Below are 14818 nucleotides of genomic sequence, written 5' to 3'. Positions count from 1 at the left end.
CCAGTGCCAATTGGATCATACTTCATGTGGAGTTTGGACCTTCTTGAGTGTTTAAAGGCTCTGGTATGGAAAAGCTGGTGTTGGATCTGTGATGATTGCAAATGTTAAGCTATTTTATGAGTTGCTCAGGAGCTCCTAGTTTTATAACCACGAATGACATTCCATTCTTACATTCCAGTGCTCATGTTAGTTCTCACTCGCCAGTGTTCTGTATTGTTTAAAGACTATAATCACTCTCTTGATACCACCCAAATGAGGATGGGTTCCCTTTTGAGTCTGGTTCCTCTCAAGGTTTCTTCCTCATAACATCTAAGGGAGTTTTACCACCATGGCTGCTCATCAGGGATACATACACACCTTTCACCTTAACTGTTAAATTCTGTAAAGCTGCTTTGTCTGTTGTGAAAAGCGCTAGAGAAATAAACTTGACTTGACTTGATTTAGTGTCACTCAAATGGCAAATGTCTGGTTTCTCTTAACATTTCTTCTAAAAGTCTCAGGGAGTTTTTCCTTGCCACTGGTGCCACAGGCTCGCTCATTAGAGATACCTTTATGAGGACAACTTTATGATTATGAAATTTATTTCTGTTTTTTTGTATATAATGTAATGTAAAGCTGCATTGGGGCCACTTCAGGGTCAGAATATACATGAGATTCCATTTCGCTTAAGAATTGATTTTATTCAATTCATTTATGTCTAATTGCGGACCTGCAGAAGCAATACATCACAGCAGTTTCGGACCAGAAGTGGGCGGGGCTTATATGGTTTGTAGCGGTAGGGCACCTAATACACACCTTATTCTTTTATTATTTATTTTATTAATATCAACAATATTTAATGAAAATCTTTTTTTTTTATTGAATTAAAAAAAAAATAACAGTCCAATTTAATTTGAAATAAAACTTCAATTTTTAAAACAAAAATTGAACATTCACAGATCATCAGCACAACACAACCCCCCCCCCCCCCCCCCAAAAAAAAATGTATCTTTCAGAAAACTAATGAGAATTCAGAAAACATATAAACAAATCCAAATCCAAAATAATAAATCTGTTCAATTCAGACTGGAAAATTGAAAAACTGGAAAAGTTAAGAATGGCAAATGTTCTTTTTTTTTTTTTTTTTTTTTCGGACTTGGTAATTTGCTTTCGGATTTCTTTTTTTTTTTTTTTTTTTTTTTTTTTACGTTGTTTTCGGATTTGTTCATTTGTTTTCTGTTTGTTAATTTGTTTTCCACTTTTTAGCCACTGTACACATCTAAGGACATGGAAAATGACAGGATGAAGCGATTTGGTGTCACCCAGATGAGAATTTTTTTTTTTTTTCACAGTCTGGTTTCTTCCTTATATCATCTCATGGAGTTCTTCCTTGACCGTCACCCACTTGTTCAATCGATAGGGATATGATTACGGGGACTCATTTATGAATTTAAAATGTAATCTGTTTATTTTTGTACAGCTGCTTCGGGAAAATTGAATTGAATCGAATAATTGACCCTGAGAAACAAAACAATGCGCTCGGTTGACTGGCAAATGAATCATTTCGTTTTCTTATGTATTGTCCTTGGCTAGTAGCACAAGTAGAACTGTGAGGGGAAATTAGAATTTTTAAGAATGGAATAATTTCATTTATTTGCTCCCTATTGTTGATCCAGATTCAAAGGACCAAGTCATAAAAATGATCCTGTATTTATTTAAGTGAGAAAGAAAAACAGTTTAACTCTAGATGACTTTACTGCTTTTTTTTTTTTCAAACCAAAGTCGCTTCTTCATGCCTTTTCCCTCCGATACCCCTGTTTTCATCTCGGCTGTACAGTTCGTGAGACCGTTTGTCTTGTGAAAGAGCCTGATGACTGCCAAATGCTGACAGGGTTTTATAGCAACTTCAAACTCAAGCCATGGGTCAGAAAACGAAAAACATTCTATTTAAAAAAGCAGCAATGAGATGGCCCTAAAGGGACAATCCTTGTCTACGCATAAAGTTATAAAGCAAAGACAAACCACAGGGAAAAAAAAAAAAAGCTGACAGCTTCAAGAAAAAAAAAATGGTACGCTCTTGACCGGGTCTGTTCGACTATGGGACAAAAGAAAGTAATTATCAAATTTTCAGTCTTTTACAGAGTAGACTATAAACAGCTGGGGGATGCTTGAGCCTCTACAAACCCTAACTATTATGTAATTCATCTCTGAGGCTCAATTCCTAACAATATGTATCTTACTCCCATTATATACATTATATAATGTCTACTTTAAAAGGATAATGCAATGAGCCAATCATTGGCAGAAGTACAATGCGTACTGTAAATGCAGATGAAGGTCAAAAGCTGCACATCGAGCATCAGCAAAGAGGAGAAAAAAAAACAGGATCTTATTGACTTTCACCATGATATGGTTGTTGTTGCCAGATTGGCTGGTTTGCATCTTTTAGAAAGGGTTGATCTTCTGGGATTTTTAAGCATTACAGTCGCTAGGGTTTGCACAGAGTGGCATCAAATGAATGGCAGTTCTGCAGGTGGAATTAATGATGAGAGAGGTTAGAGGAGAATGGCCAGATTAGTTTGAGGTCAGAGCGCCAGATGACAATTTTTCCAAGCAATGTGAGCAAAAAGGCATCTCAGAATGAACAATATGGCAAAGCTATAACAACCACTATAACAACAGAAGACCATATTTGGCTCTACTCCTCTTAGCCAAAACCTGGGATCCGAAGATACAGAGGGCATAAAGAAACCGGAGAAATTCTGCATCATATCCAAAACACTTTTTTGTGTCCCACAAGCTGTATATATGCCTGTCAGATTCTGCTTACATGAATCTAGAGGTGTGTGTTGAGACTGGAACCCTATTAAACCCCAGAAAACCTCACAGGCATGTTTGAGTTTCGAGAACAAGTCCAATGCGATTTGTTTAAAAATCTGCACAAAAAACTGCAGAATTAGATGGATTGGTAAGATTTTATGCAGAAGAAAGTGAGATGGGTGGAGTAAGAGCAGATGGGATGGCTTGAAATTTCTGTTGGAACAAGTGGAATTGGTTAAACTGTTTGTGGACATGGGAAGGATTGGGCAAAAGTGGTGCAGATTGTTCAGATTTTCTGCAGTATTAGGTGGGATTGGTCAAATGTTCTGTGGGAGTGGTTGGGATTAGTGATTATTTATGTAAGAGTGGATGGAATTGGTTTAACTTCCTGTGGGAACGATTGGAATTGGTTGAAAATTTCATGGATGTGCCCAGGATTGGTCAAACACTTGTGGTTGTGGTTGGGCCAAACTTTGTGCAGATTGGTCAAATTTGCTGCAGTATTGGGTGGGATTGCTTAAAGGTTCTGTGAGAGTGGTTAGGATTTGTAAAAACCTCTTTAGGAGCTGATGGGATTGGTTGAACTTCCTGTGGGAGCAGGTAGAATTTGAACTGTTTGTGGCTGTGGCCAGGATTGGTCAAACATCTTGTGGTGGTGGTTGGAACTGGTCAAACAATATGTAGATTGGTCAGATTTTCTGAAGTATTGAGTCAATGTTCTGTGCAAGTGGTTTGGATTTGTGTACATTTGTGTCCTGTGGGAACACTTGGAACTGGTTGAACAGTCTGTGGAAGTGGAGGGGACTGGTCAAACTTTATGTAGTATAAGTTGGGGTAGGGATTGGTTGAAGATCCTGGGGAATCGGTTGTGATTTGTGAGATTTCCTGTGGGAGTGGTTGGATTCTTTTTTTTTTTTTTGCAGCAACAGATGCAATGGTTAGTTTTCCTGTGGGAGCAGGTGGGATTGGTTGTTGCTAGTGGTCAGGATTGGTCAGATTTTATGCAGGAGTGGATGGGATAGTGTAAACTCCATGTGGAAGAAAATAGGATTGGTTTACTTTCCATTGGTTAAGATAAGTGGTGCCATAAAATAGAGTTGAAATCAGGAAATCATGTTTTTTTTAAATTAGAATTAGAATTTTTCTATTATTGAATGTAAAAAAGATAATACAATTTGAATTTAAAAGAACCATGACTTCCTGATTTCAACTCCATTAAATGAAAAATCCAGCATGTTACAAATAAACGTACCTCTCTAGAACTTTAGCAAAAAAAGAGTTTCCATCTGAAAAAAACGACTAAATAATGAATGACTAAATGATCCTTCTGACAGTCTCTTCATCACTGCTTCCTTCAAGTTTTCAAGGAAAGGGAAAACACAGTGGTGTAAATTCTTCCGCTTGAGTCTTTGGTTTTGTGTCCTCAGGGCGAGCTAAAAGTGTTGAAAAATACAGATGTTCATTTAAAGTCGACAGGATTAGCTTTAAATGATCGTTGTCTGGTTGTCATCAAGCAGGACAAGTGAGGCGAGCGAGTAAAAATAGAACCTTTCGGGAGCCATTTCACCTGAAGCGTTCTTACTCTTGCTGCTATGAGGGAGCAAAGAAAGCTAGCTTTCAAGATGGAAGTTTTATGCTAGCGTTACTGTAACAGAAAACCAGTGGTGTACTATGTGTTGCTGCATGGCACATGTGTATTAACTGTTTAATTTTTTTTTTTTTACCAAAAAAAACCTCAAAAACATCTGGTTGATATCAGTAGATCAAAAAAGAAACCATTTTACAGAACATTGTTATACGCTGGAACAAATCGTATTTGCTTTTAAACAGTATTAATTTAGCAGCTGCCATTTTATGTGTATATGCTAGCAATTATTGTAACATAAAATTATACAAAATTAAAGCCGTTGTATGTCAGATGCTACTGTAGTCAGCGAATCCAGCAGCTATTAGCTTTTATTGTAACGCAAACCTAGCAATTAGGCTAGTTTTTCCTCAGCAAACCAGCCACCAAATGTGTACTACAAGGCAAACTTGTTGCTTGATTGAAAAAAAAAATATCCTACATTCAAGATAGGGTGTAATGATGTGGGGGAAAAAGTAGAAATGGCAATTCACAGATGCCACAACATAATGCTGTGTGTCTGTGTGTGTGTGTGTGTGTGTGTACGCCATACACTTAACGCTTCATTAAGAAAAGGACTGCTTTATGTTTCCTATACATGGGCTTGATTACTTGAACTGGTTTTCTTGTTTATTTTTTCATTCTCTGTGGTAATATCTACATTCTGGAAGGAAAAAAGGGTCATAAAGCAAGCAGATGGCCTAAGGTAGCAAAGGAACAAGGCAACATTGATTTTCTATGTGTTGTAGTCTTTAAGTGGATTCATGCAGGTGGAAAAAACATGTCCTGGTTGGGAGCTCAAAGGAGAGCTTGAAAGTGTGCGAGCACAACACACACATACACACATATACACACACATATACACACACATATACACAGGCAGCACTTCAAACAGATACATAGAGGGGTCAGGAGCCTTGTTTCATGCAATTTGGCTTCGGAGAGAGAGAGAGAGAGAGAGAGAGAGAGAGAGAGAGAGAGAGAGAGAGAGAGAGACGGTAAGTGCAGAGATGCACAAAGGCTTGCACGCACACATCTGCATAGCCAATCAAACACGTCAATCAAACGCACCCCGTGGCCGATCTAATTAGGACCGGGAAAAAAAACACACACAAAAAAAAACAAGGTTGGCACGCATAAAGACGCATGCATACATCGACGCTCTGGCCCACTGAGCTGTCATATGTTAGCTTGTGTTCCGCAGCGCTCTCCTGCCGCCTTCTTCGAAACACAAATCCGACGCCCCACCAGGTGCATGAACACAAATGGAAAAGAGCCAGCACAGAATGTCCACAAGGATAAAAAGATTTGCTATTTTCAACCTTTGTGGGGTCCCCGACTTGGCAGGTCCTCAGAGAGAAATAACTGATAAGCATAATATTAATTAACTACCTTAATAATGACGTCAAAAGAACATCCTGACAAGGGACGTAAAACGAAATGTATGAACCTTCTATGAAAACCAATGGTTTACTCTAAGATTGACTATTAATCCATGTTTGGACCGGATTTTTTTCAGGTGGGACACTGTAGTTTATTTAACCTGTTGATATCCCTCTGAATCCGAAACAAAATTTATAATGCATAAAGTCTGTTTGCTGACCTGCAAAGTTCATGCTTATCCAAAGAGGAAGGATTTTTGGCATTATGCAGAGTGACTAACAATTAGATGATTTATACAATTGAGCAATTGAGGGGTTAAGCACCTTGCTCAAGGGTCTAGAAGCTGATGTAGGTGAGGAGCCTTCGCTACAGTCAGCATTCACATCATCCCAAAGGTGTCCAGTAGGAATGAGATTAGACCTCTATAGCAGGCCACTCAAGATCTTCCTCTTCAAAGCATATAAATCAGATCTTCAAGGAGCTCACTTTGTGCACAGCGGCATCGCCATGCTGGAACAGGTTTGGCTTTCCAAATTTTTTAAAGAATGCAACATTTTATTATCTAAAGACGTCCTGTACAATTGAGTGCCAATATTTAAAGCCACAGTAGATCCTCTATGACTTAAAACTTTACTCGCTACACTATTAATCAAATTTTATAATTGATAGTAATAATAACATTTTCATCCACTCATAAATAAAAAGGAACGACTGAGTTCCCAAAATGTAGTTGAGTAAAAAGTAAGATATTTGAATTAGAAAAGTAGTGAAGTTACAGTAAAGGTCTCCCCAAACTTCAATACTTAAATAAAGAACAAATACGTGAATAAGCTACTTAAGTACAGTAACGAATTACATGTTGAGCAACCACCACTATGCTTCACAGTGGGCATGGCGTTACTGTATATTTAAAATCTCAAACGATATTGTGATTTGCATTTAGTATCAAGTGCCAGTTATTTGTTAGTTTTCTTGGCAAATACAATCAAAGTCAAAGTAATAACCTTTTGATGAATCATTCATCTTTAGGAAATGTGGTGATATTCCTTTAAAACACTGGTTAAACAATTTTCATTTTTTTGGGAGAATTCCATTGAAGAACAGTTTCCACCACAGCTTCTTACTGTAATGTATAAGATGTAAGTTCAGTTTGTTTAAGTCTCTCCATATGGGCTTCCCTCTTCATTTCCAAGCATTGATTTTTAATACAGTTTAAATCCAAGGGCTTAAGAGGCTCATTGAAAAATGTCCCCACCTCCCTTGCCGTGTTGATTTGCCTGCATATTTTGACTCATTATCTTACTATTACATAATTCTAATGGAAATGATTAACCTCCTGATTAATATCTGGATACTTAGTGTGATTAATGATGCTATAAATCTTCACAAGAGCCCACAAACCAAATGTATTAAGTGCTTCTCCTTGTACAGCGTGCATTTTGCCAAACATGCTAGTGGGATGCTTAGCCACAAGGTTTTGACCCCAACATGAAATTGTAATGGTCCTGTGAGGAGTAATAAAGTTAAGCAGTGATGCACTCAATGAAAACAAATAAACCTGTTATGAAGCTGAAGTATCTGTTTCTTTAGACTTTATTCAATTTTGCCTTGTTATCCAGTCCAATGATTTACAAGAGTTAGGTTTTTACCAGTTATCCTTATCATAAGAATACATTTTAATAAGGATGAATGGGAAAAGTGGTAGGCCTTGTGGAACCCTGCAATCCTCAACACCGTACACACACACACCGAACTTTACTTTAAAAAAACACCCATTTTAGACCCATTTAGACCGTATCTTTTCTCGAACAAAATGAAAAAACTCAGATAACACTTATCAGCAGCCATAACAGCCATGTAGTCCCATTTGATTTGCACATTCTGAGTGAAATTCTCGATGGCTATGGGCAACCACTTGCCACAGTATAGCTAATGTACCATGTCTGGGGTGCTCTGTGTCACGTGCAGAAATGGCTTGTATTCGATGTCACTTTAAATGCCTATTCACATGGAACATTTCATTGTAAATGAAACCAGACTGGGTCTGTGGGAAGGAAAGTGAAGTTCAAAAGATAAAACTAGGGACAAAAAAAAAGAAGTCATGCTCAAATCCAAGACTAGTCACCTTGGAAATAAGTGGATGCAGATTTTCAGTAGACATTCCTCCACAGTTTTGTGGGCATGCATGAGTGACCAAGCCTGTGAAACAGTTACCAAAACCCCAAGTGGAATAGAAAAGGCTGTCATGGGTGCCAAACCTCAATGTACTGTTTTCCACAAGGCTTCCAATAACTTATTGGGTGGCAGTCCTTCATATTGTCATTGAGTTAGATGCCAGAAGGCAGGCCATTGGGACAGATTTGCACAGCTGCTGTCAATGATACACTTTTCGCACAAATGCCGTTATCGAGACGCGATCAGGCTAAGAACAAGGATATTCTGACTTTACTGATTTAAAAAAATAAAAATAGAAAAATTTCTAATGGATATTTTCTTTAATTACCAAAACCTGGACATTAATTCTGACTTTATTACTGCAGCATTTGGTTAAAATAATTAGAACCAGCTTTACTGATGTATATTAAAAATATACTTGGCACAGTGGTGCTACAGTTAGAGCTGCTGCCTCACATGGGTCCCTTTTTTGAGCTCTGGTTTCTGGTTCAGGGTTTTGCATGTTCTTCCATCATATGTATGGGTTTCCAATACGTTCTCCGGTTTCCCCCCAACCATTTGATTTGCTGGCTCGGCTATACTTGGTGTAAACGGCTGTCAGCAAAAGGATTGGCAACCCATCCAAAAAAATAAATTTCTGCTTTGCCCACAGTGGTCCTGGGAAAGGTTCTGGATACATGATGACCCTGACCAGAATAAAACGACTTGAATGAACGATCTTGTTCTGAAGGTCTTAATGGGGTCTTACAGTTTTGAGTCCTGCTGTATGTGCAATCCAGATTATTACCCTATTATAGTGTAGTAAAATGCAATTGACCATTTAGTGCAAATTGCTTGCCGGTTTGTTTTGGGAAAGACAATCGCTATGGGCAAACGTTAATCAGTTAAGTAGGGAACCAAGGCCACACATGGATTTAATCCCAGTCTCGTAATCACGATAATCGGTCTGAAACAACATTCCCACATCCCTTCTTTTGACTACTTCAGGCTATGCTATGCAGCCCCTCATTACAGCATGTCATCTTTGTCATTGACTCCAATCCAAAACTAAATGGTCCAAAGAAGCTAGTAAATAGACAGGGGATGAGAAATTGGCAGGGTTCTGACACACGAACATACTGTTGATATAAGCAAGACGTCTAAGACAACTTTTCCTCTGTGTCCCTATATACGCTCGGCAGCAGTGGGTTCACCTCGCCTTGTTAAGAGGGCAGTTGTCATTAAAAAGTGCTTAACCTTGCATTTTTCTCTCCTACTTTCTGACAATCCCCTAGTAAACATTGCAGTCATTTCCCAAACGTGCCTATAATCTGAGGTCAGAGAGAGAGGGGGTGTTCTCATTTTTCTCTTTCTGTTACCCTGTCACTCCTCCAGTGTTGAGCCTGAGAATCCCAGATCATTGCCAAACATCATTTTATAGTCTATAAAAAAGACAAGGCTTAAGACTTGTAGTGGGTTAAGCCACAAAACACTGGATCACTGCAAATAGAAGTGTGAAGTGTGAAGCACTATGAAATATTCTCTTCCTGGCAGCTTGTAGCTGTTAATCAAATCAGCAGGGACCATCAGACAGACTTGTGTAACTTAGACCTCTGGGTCAAATCCACCCAGACCTCCCTATTTTACTGGACTAATAGCCTTCCAATGTGTCCTCGGTCACCGCCTTTCACAGCAAAGGTAAGAGGTAGATGTGTGGAAAAGTGCAACCCCACATTAGGCAAAAAAAAAAAAAAAAAAACCCAGTGGCCCTTGAATCCAGGTTATCAACTTGACCATCTTACTGAAGAAGTGCATACCTGTAAACCTGTAGTTCCTGGCCCACGAAGATACTGAACACCAACTCTTATCTTTATATTAGATGGCGCTCCCATGTTGAAAGTTTTATATGCCTCCACAATGCCTTTAAACTTTTCAACCTGATGACCATGAACCTTTGTTTTATTGATCCTGATCGATAGTAGCAGGTGTCCATTGGCCTATCAATTAGGGACTCTTTGGAAAAGACCTTACCAGAGTCTAGCTGTAAAACCTTGGACTTCCTTATGCGCCTACTTTCTGTATTATTGAATAATAGCATTCTGATATTGTCTGCCTCTATATAACCTCTTTACTCTTGCTGGGTTGGATCCATGATTGGGATACCATTTATCCATTAAAAAAAATATTTTTTAATGAATAAATCAAAGTTTTATAATGATTTTTTTTGTCCATCTGTAATTGGGCTGACAGGGTTCTGATTTCAAAGTGACCTCATCAGTCAAAATGAAAGATCTTTCCATGATCTTTAAGATATTCAGAAGATGCAAATTTTTCCTTCCTTCCTTTGAAGGTAACCCTATAGTTACCTTTTTTTGTAATCCTTTCATGTCTACATAATTTGTGTTATGGTTTACTCCTTTGTTTTTATTTTCACTCACGTGTTTAGATGTTTAGTCTAGTCTAGTCTAGTGCATTGTTATTGTGGTCCACCATTTTCTAAACCTAAAATACCTTAAAATCAAGCTTTATACATCTTGGGCTTTGTTTATTGTCCTGGCCTAGCTGCATACCAAATAGCATATCAATTTAGGAGGCATCATCTTCCAAGTCCATTGTTTCCCTCATTCTTTGTGTGAATGTTTTATAGATATTGCTTTAAAAGGAAAACTAAAGGCTGTACATGATTACTTCCTACTGTCACTTACTACCAAAATCTTGGGTTGTATTTTCTGAGAATAACATTAGTGGAACCTAAGGGTTTTTATTATTATTTTGCTTCTTGTTACTCAAGATTGATGAATAACAACAATTTTATTAAATGAACTTTATTGGTTATGTAGAATTTAGCTGGGAAGGATAGGGGGTTCATGGTCTTGATTAAGGGCTCATCAGTGTCTCCGGTAGTCCTGCCACTTAAAACCATCTGGTAACTAGCACAATTTAAATTTCTGTAATCCCTTCCTCTGAGCTGAATGACACTCCCAATCACTTATTGAGAAATAGTCTGATTATACATCAGCAAGTATTATATTTAAAGCTATTGTGTAAACCAGCTCACTAATCTTTATCGATAATAAAGACTTTGTAAAATCCTACTTTATTTGGGGCATTCCAGAGTATGGTTTTGCTGAACATCGGGTCAGCGCCTCTGCCCCTGAGTGGTGACCCCTGTCTCAATTTTATTGCATGTCAGTTTATCACATTCTGCTGTAAACTTTTTATCCTCCCTTTGAGAATTGAAACATGGAAGTCACCCATAACACACACAGGTATTTAGTTACAACATTGTTTGGAGGACAGACGTGGTGGTGGGAGGAATGCGGTTCATGGCAAAGCCATTCCGAAGATCACAGTCGGCTTTTTATGTTAATATGTTCTAAGTTTTTGTGGTCACCTTTGTCAAAACTGCTGCTTAAGATCGCTATCAACTAAACGTCGGTTACATTTCTTGCCTTTGAAAATTCATTTATATAGAAAAGGATTCTTTTAGAGTACACAAAGTACAGACGGCCTTGTGAATGCAGGTTTGTAAGAAAAATTGTTTAAAAGTGCACTTTGTCACTGTAATTTTTCCTTCTTATTAGTCGAAAACATAGGGGAAATAATGTAGCTGAAGGACAAAAACTATTTTATATATGGAAAAAAAAGTATTGTGACACACGACTTTTTCTGCCATATTCTCCTATATAAAATATCCTTAGATGTGTAGCATAAATTTTTTTCCTTCACTTGAACTACAAGAACCAAACCTGTGACAATGCCCCTATACACAAAGCCAGCTCAATGAAGATGTAGTTTACATGGGTTTTGAAATGTGGAAGATCTTGAGTGGCCTGCTGTAGAGCTCTGATCCAAAACCTTTGGAATGAATAGGACCCCCACCCCAGACCTGCACCCCAGGGTTCCTCGCCTCACCTACATCAGTACCTGAATCTCCTAACACCCTTGTGGCTGATTGAACACAAATCTCCACAGTAAACTCCAAATTTAATTGAACATCTTCCCAGAAGACTGGAGGTTACTATAATGGCAAATGGGGACTAAGTGTCATCACCACCACATGTCCTCTTAAATCATTATGAAGACATTTTCATGGTTCTGACTACCAAGGTTTGATTTGCATCTCAGCTTTCAAGCAGTTAAAAGTGATGTGATGACACTTTAATCTACTGATAACACTTATGCTGACTCTAGTAAAAAACTCCATAAATGTAGACAGTACAGATTTGTGTACATGAGTGAAATCAGAGATGAGTTTGATGAGTAAAAAATGATTAAAATCTTATTCATGTCTACATCCTCAACCGTTTGAGACGTACCATATTTGCTTCAAGTGGCATACAGAGTGGAGCATTTTTTTATCAGTACAAATCTCAGTCATTACTTGGAAAATCCCACAATTTCACAATGAGGTGAGTCATAAACAACCTGTAACAGGGTCGAAAAGATAAATTAAACCACTACCAGCTGCATTTCATAGCCGAATAGGCGTGTTACTCATTCTTCACCATGAAGGCTAAGAAGTCTAAACATTTAGCCTCTTTCTTCTTAGCAACAAAAATATTGCATATACAAAAATAGTGTATATTGGGTGTACCCTTGACTTTTCCAGTCATATCTTGTTTTTTTTACCAATGTGTTAACACAAACTTGGGAGGACACGATTGTATAGGACGTGTTTGGATGTGCTAGCATGAATTTGCCCCCTACCTAACTTGAAATAAGGTCTTAACATCCTTCGCTGTGCATTTTGTTTGTAGTACAAATGAGTCAGCATTCTTTTACTCAGTCATAACTTGTGTTTATCATCTGTAACTTCAAAATCTGAAGAGTTGATTAATCAAAAAAACAGACTCAAGGCGAAAAACTGACCTTTACAGGGTTTAGCAGACACCATTTTTTACCAGAACAGCTTACATTTGACTTATTTATACAACGAAACTAGGGGTTAAGGGCCTTGCTCAAGGGCCCAACTGTGTCAGGTTGGCAGATCTGGGGTCTGAACTGAAACAAAGTTCCAGTCATAAGTTCACTGAGCTGCCACTTTCCCAATTTCTCTTGTTTCTTTAAAAGAACATAGAAAGGTGAAAGGATGGAGTTTGTTCTGTTTTATAAATGAATAATGTATAACTATATTAAAATTAAGATGAATATTACTATTAATTCATTTTTAAATATATGCAACAAATTCCATTGTCAATTTTCGAAAATACTACTGTTATCGATGCCAATGGGATCGGTTTTGAAAATACTTAGTATCAGTTTGAAAAGAAATGAAGTGGTATCCCCCCATCCGTAATATCCGCTAAAACAAGAGTGTCCTATTATACAGAAAAATGTTGTGTCAGTGCGGCGATATGCATCATGTAAATGATTTACCTTGATGGCTAAAACATTCGTCCAGTGACAACGGTTAAAAATCTTCCCCACGGCGACTGCTTTAATAGCAAAAATGTTTCACGGTGTTGTTTCCCTTTTTTTATGACCCGCAGAGTGTGTTTTAGAAGCAGCGGCTGCTTTCTTCACCTCGTTCAGTTCCTGGTACAATTAAGGCCACGGCCAATAAAACCAGAGGAACGCGCGATGATCTCATCGCTCAGTCTGTAAAAGCGGGAAAAAACGAGTACGGGTTGCTATATAAAAATGCAGGTCCAGTCTATAAAAAGAAAGAGTGACAAAGGGAAAGTTGTATGATAAACAATATATGGGAAAAAATTATCATTGAGACCTGACTTTTCCAGGCATTTGTGGTTCTTCATCAACCTGTCACCACAAACTTGGAGGCACACAATTGTATCGGATGTCTTTGGGTCTATTAGCGTAAAAGTGTCCATTTTCTTGAACTAGTAGATCCTGTGCACAAAGCTAGCTCGATGAAGATATGCTTTACATGGGCTGGAGTTATGGATTGAAGAGTTTAGTGGCCTGCTATAGAGCTTTGACCTCAAACCTGTTGAACATCTTCGGGATGAATGTCTCAGGAAATCGACCTTCCCAGAAGAATAGAGGTTATTAGAACAGCAAATGGGGACTAAATGTGGAATGGAATATTCTCAAAGCACAATCTTTCATTGAATTGAATTGAAATCTGTTTGTGGATTTCATAAAAAACAATGAACCACAACTACTCAATAATAACTTTTGGTAACTGTATCAGCTCAGTATTGTGTCTAAAATGCTACATGTTTATGTTCAGGATTTAGCGTATAGATTTTACAGTGTTTAAGCTCATACTTTTATCGTCCTTTAGCGATTAATGTACCTCATAACCCTAGCTATTATTATTTGTCAGGTCAATAAATCGCAGGGTAAACTGAAGCTCTCTGAGAACAACATCGAGAGAGTAAAAGGGAGGGAGAAAGAAAGAGAGATCTGGGAAGAAAAAAAAAAATTTAGCAGTAACAACCCTCTAGGGCAGGACTGCTCTTTTCCCCTCGTCTCTTTTTGTAGTGGTCTCATCGTTTGCTCCTGGGGTTTGGCAGGTCAGGCCTTGCAGGATCACAGGCTTGAGGAGATCAACGAAAAACTGGTCCACAAAGAGAGACAGAGATAGAAAAAGAGAGAGAGAGTGAGTACCACAGACCACAATGCCAAAGGCAAAATTATCCCTCCCCAAAAAGAAGAAAAAACAATATATAAAAACTTTACACAGTAAGTTGCTGTAGCAATATCTTTTGGACGGGTTACATAAGTACAGGATTCATATCCATGCTTGGAATGTTTCAAGACGTTTTCTGTGTTGCTTGGATTTGTCTCAGATTTATTAACTTTTCCAATTGGATTTGTCTTGGATTTTGAGATTATGGCCTCTGTCTCAACCAAGAGTTTGCATGTACAACATTTGCCAAGAAGTGATAA

The sequence above is a fragment of the Silurus aristotelis genome (assembly GCF_946808225.1).
Source record: "Silurus aristotelis genome assembly, chromosome: 5".
Taxonomy (NCBI): domain Eukaryota; kingdom Metazoa; phylum Chordata; class Actinopteri; order Siluriformes; family Siluridae; genus Silurus; species Silurus aristotelis.
The sequence above is the reverse complement of the archived record's forward strand: the minus strand, read 5'-3'. Positions refer to the sequence as shown.